This window comes from Vicia villosa, unplaced genomic scaffold (assembly GCF_029867415.1).
Source record: "Vicia villosa cultivar HV-30 ecotype Madison, WI unplaced genomic scaffold, Vvil1.0 ctg.000540F_1_1, whole genome shotgun sequence".
Taxonomy (NCBI): domain Eukaryota; kingdom Viridiplantae; phylum Streptophyta; class Magnoliopsida; order Fabales; family Fabaceae; genus Vicia; species Vicia villosa.
The window spans coordinates 217,568-225,855 of NW_026705248.1; the positions used below are offsets into that span (position 1 = coordinate 217,568).

Below are 8,288 nucleotides of genomic sequence, written 5' to 3' on the forward strand. Positions count from 1 at the left end.
GTTGTCTCCATGGGATCCCCTCATCTATTGTCTCAGATCGAGACCCTATTTTCCTCAACATCTTCTCTAAATAGATTTTCATAATACAAGGAACGACCTTGAAACATATAATTTCTTACCACCCATAGATAGAAAGACAAACTAAAGTAGTAAACAAGAGTTTAGAAACTTACCTCTGTTGCTTCACCACTGATCAACCATGAAAATGGTTTAAATTTCTCCACCTTGTAGAATTCTGGTACAACACGTCTCACCATTCATCCATCGGCATGACACCTTGGAGTATACAAAGAAACCTTTGCAAACATTTCAGTTGACACACTTTTAGCCAACAAACAAGAAATTCTGGATACTTTGAAGGCAAATATAACAAGAAGCAGAGAATACATGATAGAACAAGCAAATAAAAAAAGGGTTGCATGTACCTTTGAAGTTGGAGATTTAGTTCTGCCTCACTTGAAACCGTAACGACATATCTAAGTACAAAAATAAGGATCCCAAAATCCATTACCATGTTACTTTGGACCTTTCACGATGTTATGTCAACGAATCCGAGCAGTTGCGTACGAGCTTGACCTTCCCTCTTCTTCAAAGATTCATTGAGTTATCCATGTCTCATAGCTATGCCGCTTAAGGTGATCGACTTCCTTTTCTGATAACATCAACTCTCCATCTAATTTAGCACTTGAACAACAACAACAAACCAATTTCATTAATAACCCAGACCAAAACTCCCTGATGAACCCAAAATCTCTAAGTTCGGAAGAAAATGATGATGATAATAACCACAAACCTTTGATCCTCACGTTGTTGTTGAACCTCCAAACCGTAATAACAACATGGTTGTTGTTGACCATCGCAAGTTATTAGAGTGTTATGAGGAGAAGGGAGAGAATGAGTGGCACTAGAGGTGCACCAAAAGAAGTGAGAAAGTACAAATCCAAAGTTGTAAGTTGTCCAGCCCTTCTACACTTACAACTGATGCACTTAACCTATGTGACATTGCATTGGAAAACAAAGTAGTGTGTTCCAAGGATCTGTTTCCCCAAGCACACATTACCCCAACTACAGCTATCCCCACTACACTGTTGGATTCTCAACGAATAGATCTTGAGTTCCAACCACTTGACACATTAGCCAATAGTTGTTGTTGTTCCCCACCCACAGATGGATTAGACCGCCCACCGCTCACCTTAACCTTACCTATGACTTTTACCGCTAACCGACGTTCTCCCCACCGTTTTCCAATACCACCTTCTCATTTCCCAAACCCTAATGCTTCAAATTTACATGGTCTCCCTCTTGATGAGAACCTTGAGGCCAAGGTTCATGTTGGGCCGGAAAGTAGTGATACAAGACCCAAAAAAAAAAATCAATAAGCCTATTTGGATGAAGGACCACATAATCTATTAGCTTATTATTAATTTTGACAATTTTATATTTTCCTCCAAATGACTTAGGCCTAAAAATGTTTTAAGTAATTTTTGTATCTTAGGCTCAATAGCCTCTTATACTTGTAAACCTAATATTTATACTGATGGCTGCAGTTGCAATGGATAAGCATATTCAGATCTATCTTTATTTTTTATAGTTTACATTTTATTTTCTTGTTTAATGATGAAACCCTGAGAGGTAGTAGCTGCAAAACCAAAGCTCTACGACGAGTATTTTAGTTCTAGAAGAATACACAAATGCATTGAAATGAAGTTTTTGCACTAGAAAAAAATTAATATAATGTTTATTTATTTATTTTAGAATATAAAATAAGTTGTCATTTAATTTTTTGTTGATATCTAATAGTTTAATTTTTATTTATTTTTATTTTCTAGTATGAATTTGTACTCTAAGAATAAAATGATAGTGATGATTTGAAATATGGCAATTAATATTTTTATTTAGATGGTTTTATTTTTGTTATAGCCTTTTTAATGAGACATGTCACATTTTATTTTCAATGCCTATAAATGTTTTTACAATATTATAATATTTATGATTTATCTTCAATTTATTTTTCTCTTTTAATTTTATTTTTAGACAACTTTAGATGCTTTTCTTATAGAAGATAAGGAAATTAGAACCTCACAACAAAATTATAATTACGCACATTCTAAAATTTTAGCCACTTATAATTTTTTTTAATATAATTAGGCGCATTTTAATTTTTTTAGCTACTTATAATTGTTTTTTTATGTGACTATGTTTTGTTTTTCTTGTGATATAGACCAACAGGTGTTTATCATGTTTTCTATTTAAAGATAAAATTTAAATAAATTATTATTATTTGTTTTTGTTAAGGTGAGTGTTAATATAAAAATATATCTTTAATTATTATAATTAATCGAAAAATTAATTATTTTTTTTTCAATGTGTGAACCGGGTATTTTTTCTTCCAATTACTAAGATTAATAAAACTGATGCTACATTTCTTTAATAGATTTAGGCTCTATTTGGCAAGTCTTATTTTGAATTTATAGCTTATAGTTTATAAGCTCCTATGATAATAAAAGACATGTTTGGTAACAGTCTTTTCATCACAAACTTATAACTTATTTTATTACTTTATAGCTTATTTTTCAAATGCTATTTTAAATATCGTTTTATCTTATAGCTTATCATTTTTTCTTTATTATTACTCTCATAAATTTTAATTATTTTTAATATACATTTAATTATTAATTAAGAAATATCTTTTTATGTCATTTTACATTTACCAGTTAGTTAAACCGCTAATTTTATCAAACACTTTAATTAGCTTAATAGTTATCATTCATCAATCATCTACTACAAACTATCAGCCATCAGTCATCAGCCATAAGTTCTAAACTATAAACTAACTTATCACCCAACCCCTAATTTTACCGAGCATAACCTTAATTATAAGAAATTCTTATGGGTAAATTCAAACTCAAGATATTAGATTAAATTAAAAAATTATTCAAGCCAACTCATTCAAACTCTTAGATAAACTTATTCCTGCATTATTATCAAACAACGATCTAACCAAAATCTTTAAACTACACACCATCAGATGGTATTCAATAAAAAAAATAAAAAATAAAATAAAAATCAAGATAAAGAAAAACATACTAGTTTTCGCCTCTTCAATCAAGTTTCTTTTTGTTGAGCCACTCTAAAGTGTTCCTTATCATGCCTATTGGTATCCTGCACATATATGTGCTAATAAGCAATTAGGGTTGTGCTTGTTTGATAAACTCATGAATGATCAAATTGATAGAATTGAATATGCTAAATCAAACTAATATTACACCAAAGTATAATGAAAACTGCTTTGAAAATGATGCCAGAATAATAAAGTATAATCGGTTATTTTATTGACAAGAAACACACGAGGGTAAAAAAAGAGGGAAGCAAGAAGAGCACAATGAATTGGTTATAAACTTATATTCTTTACTTTCTCTTTGAAACAAAGTTACAAGTGTTACAAAATAACAAATAATTTCTTTCACCCTAATTAGGATTTGCACTATGCAATGGTGAGAGACTAATATGCTATTTATAAAAAAACTAACACACTAAACTAATGAATTTTTTCACATAGGCCCATTACACAAGTTATCTTAGAGAACAAGCTAACTTAAATAATTGGGCATAACAAAACAAGCCCAATTCGACATGCTAACAATCTTAGCATACTTCGACTTTGACTACATCATGTGAATAGACTTCGATGACATGCTAAGATCTTGTCGAATTGTCGAACCAAGAAGATACCATTCGACCATACTATAGTTCGATCTAATATATCATAAATCTCCATCTTGGAATAAACTCTACAATATCAAGGGAACAAAGTAGATTTCTTCATGCAACTTTATCAACTGCATACAATGGAAAAACTTGCAACTTGGCAATGTCTTGGTGATCATATCAGTAATATTGTGATTTGTCGAAACCTTTAGCACTTGGACTTCTCCATGCTCGATTACCCCTCTGAAGAAATGCAGTATCACATCGATGTGCTTGGTTCGCTTATGATAGGTTGAATTCTTAGACATGTATATAGAACTTTGCTTATGATAGGTTGAATTTGTGATTAGAAATGTGTTTTGATTGATGTTTAATGATAGATAATGGTAGATTTCGTGTTTGTACATGTTTAATTGCTGTTTAGAATGAGTTTTGGCTGGAGAAAGGTGATTATACAGGTCTGTTGCTGTTATCGTTTTTCTGCAAAATCGCGTTCCCGCTAAGTGGGCGTAAGTCCGCTAAGCGGATGTTGTTCTATCTGGAAAAATAAAGAGGCTCTCTAAGCAGAGCCAGTCCGCTAAGCGGAGCCTGTTTCATAAAAAACTTCTTCCACACGCCGCTAGAAGCGCAGTTATTGAATTTTGGTTTGCATAAGCGCGCTTGTGGGCCACTAAGCGGACTCTGTTTCACAAAACTTGTCCAAACTTTGAAATGATGTATCTTTTGATCTGTAACTCCTTTTTGTATGCCGTTTGAACCTTCGTGAAGCTCTAATTGATGCCCTTACATTGTATACGCTTTGAGTATCTTTGGAAACTCTTGTGAATCCTTTTCTTGAATTGGAATGTTGTATGATATAATTGTTGTTGTGAGATGAATTGTTGTTGTATGATAGTGCAACCTAATGACGTGATAATGACGTGATGCATTCTTATGAATGATGGTGATTTTGTTGTTGTTGAAGTTCGACATTATATTGATGATGTTCGATGGTGATTTTGAGTGATGTTGTAACGTATTGTCCGTGTTGTATATGTTATGTTGGTGTGGATGTTGCATTCATTGTGTCCCATCCATTTTCATAAGAGACGGTGGCCTTTTGGCAAAAGCGACGGTGGCCCTATTGGCAAATAGCGACGGTGTGCCTAATGGCAAAATTGAGACGGTGGGAGTTTTACTCCAAATTGGTACCACATGCATTTGCATAAGTCGAGTCGCATTTAAATGGCATGTGATGTTATGCTCCATATGTGTTTGTATGATGTGGTGATGAGATGTTGTTGAGACGTAGTGATGAGATGCTTGTTTGATGTATTCGTATTATACTTGTGAATGGAATATGATGTTATACTTGTTACTTGACAATCTTATCGTATTGCTAGATGTTTAGCGAATTGAACTGTATAACATGTTATGTGATGAGAAGTGGTGATATATGTATGATCTTTACTATGCTTTGAATATTATTATCATACGTTTATTTATAATGAATGATATCTCACCCCTTCTGTTTGAATGTTACCCTCTGTTGGTAACGTGCAGGTGATGACGCGGAGTAGTCGTGTACCTTATAGCTCGATTCAGTGTGTCGATGCTCTGATGCGTAGCACTCAGGGGGATGTTGGATTACTTGCTTATGTCTTGCTTCTTGTTGTTTACCTTTTGTTGGCTTTCATCATTATGTTATGCTGATACTTGTTGCATATATTGCGCCATGTTGGCCATGATGTTATGACTTAGATTGTTGTTGATATTTGATTTCCGCTGCGATGTGATTACTTTTTGGCATTGATGATTAATGCATTGGATATTGCCCTCCTTTATATGTGTTATATATCTATGTTGATGAGCATGATATTTGAATGTGTTATTAGTCGATTAAATGTGACGCCTCGAATCATGATGTTTGAATTGGTTTTAAGATTTTTGCACTCTGATTTTCCTTCTTATTTCGGGGTAGATTTGGGGTGTTACATAAACCACTATCGCAAGGAAAAATTGAAGAACCGGAGTGTTGATCGGTAAGAAATCATCATTGATGCTTGATTGTCTCTTCTCTTTACTTATTTGTGAAGTCTCCTTGGAAATGGGTGGCTAAATCTCTTTTTGTGTCAAGATTAGAGGTAGATAATTTTGTTCTTATTATGTATTCATCTTAATACTTTGTATGTGAACAAGTGATGATTAATATATGGTGAAAACCTTGTTTTTATGTTTATTTGTGATTTGGATCATTATTGAGAAATAGGTTTCAAGTTAAGACATAGGTTTTCATCTATCTACAAACAAAGTTTAGAGATAGCTTGTGAGTTGATATTCACTAATATCAAGTTTTGAATGTTATCATTTTGATAGTTAGGTTGAGAGACCATCTAAGGATCAAAATGATAAAACTCACAATATGGTTTAGAGATGAAACATATTAAGAGGATATCTGATTATATTGATCATTTATGAGTTCACATGCTTTATTAAGAAAATACGTACAGAATAGATTATCAAATCATAACCTTGACATGTATAACCAATAACATTGAAATCCTATAAATATATAAATCATACATTATAGACCCTTTATCCACAATCCATGCATCATGCAAAAAATTTAACACTCCAAGTTTAACTCTAGTTCAATATCCTAAATCTTCAACTATGCCTATGTCAACACATTTCACCTAAGAATGACATCATACTTCACATTACATATAAGGAATTCACGATCATTAAACAATTTAAGTCTAACTGTACCAATACGATAAACTTTGCAAGACTTGTTATCACCTAGTCGAATAACTCCATTTGCATTTAGATCCAAAGTCTCATGATATTATTTCTTGGAGAGTATGCAATAAGAGTATCCTGAGTGCAAAGAAAGGGGGCTAACATGCCTCCTTATTTCAAACTCCTTTGGAAAATATCATCGGTTGGAGACATGTTAACTAGGATAGCTGAATATCTAGAAAAAACACAAGCATGATTATCAGAAAAATCAAATAGCTCCAACTGACAGAGTCATAGATCTTTTCAAAGTCCACCTTAAAAATGAGACAATTCTGATTGATTTTCTTAGCAATATCATCCAACTTGTACACAGCTACAATACCATCAACCAAAAAACACCCATTAAAAATGTCAATTAATTAAACACTATAAGCTTATCCATAACTTTGACTAAGTAACCTTAAAGCTTACATCTTCATCGCCAACTTAAATTATGTAATTACTACAATGAATACACATTCACTTTATAAATAAAAATTGTCAAAAAAAAAAAAAAATTGATCCTACAATGCATTAAACTTGTTCATAAATATGTAGTCAATCAATCTATTCTGCATTATTCATATATGTAACTTTGCGACAGACCGACCATATTTTTTTTTAATGTGTTTTCTTTATGAAAGTTTAAAAGACTATAAATAATTAGTTTAAAATATTTAAATGACCTCATTACTAAATATGCTAAAGGGACAACATAACACAATACTTTACTTAAAAAAATATACAATTCTAATGTTAGAAAAGGTTTTTTTTTCTTATAATAATTCCACCCGTACGAACAAAACATTTAATTATTATGTAAGGCATTACTTTTATACATTATAAAATAGTGATCCAATTTTATTCTCTTTTACACACAAATAAAAAATAATATGGCTGAAATTTTTAAGTTTGTTTATGTCATAGTTCTATATTTTTCACTATTTCTTGCTGCAATGAATAGTGATGGTAAGTCATTTTTATCCTTTTTAAATTTTCTTCCTTACTTAATTCTTGCACAATTTTTGGCATGTTTTTGTAACATAATATTGTGTTTTCTTTTTTTATTACAGCAATAAGCTGTGAGGCAGATTTCGATTGTCCACCAAAGATGTGTGTGCTTCCTAATGTTGTGAAGTGTATTAGTAGAAAGTGTACATGTATTAAAAAATAAAGAAATAATTAGTTCTTGCACTAGCAAAGATCTAAATAATTATGTCATTTAAAGCTTTAGGCGGTATCTAATAATTGAAGTTTTAGTTATTTTTCTTTCTAAATCTCTCGAACCTTTCGATTATTGAATTGTATTCTTAAGACAGATTTTTTTAAATTTACTATTGGTTTTTCCACCGATTAATTCAAGAGGACTATTTTCACAGTTCACTAGCGGAGACTTGTTTAAAAGCAGAGCAAAGCTCTATATAAACTGACCCAACACAATGGTTGTCCGACTAAGATGTTATTAATATAAAATAAGAGAATAAATAATCATACTAAATTATAATTTTATGATTTTTCGCCAAAATATCCACGAATATAATAATAAATAATTAATCATATTAAATTAGAACTAGACGTCTACCCGTGCGATGCACGAGAATGTTATGTTGAATTAATAACAAATGTAAAATCAACTTAAGAATTATAAATTTAATATAAAATAAATGAGAGCAACATAAATATAAAAATGGAATAAACCCGTGCGATACACGGGAATTTTATATTGAATTAATAACAAATGTAAAATCAGCTTAAAAGAAAATTATAAATTTAATATAAATAAAAGAGAGCAACATAAATATAAAAATAGAATAAAAGTA

The 8,288-nt window shown here is 31.3% G+C and overlaps 1 long non-coding RNA gene across 1 annotated transcript; it reads left to right on the top strand.

Annotated features, from left to right (window-relative positions):
* Nucleotides 1-7,297: 7,297 nt before the first annotated feature.
* Nucleotides 7,298-7,817, top strand: LOC131629266 (uncharacterized). The gene is made up of 2 exons (XR_009291997.1): nucleotides 7,298-7,437; nucleotides 7,542-7,817. It is a non-coding gene; the product is annotated as an uncharacterized LOC131629266 (long non-coding RNA).
* Nucleotides 7,818-8,288: the final 471 nt, after the last annotated feature.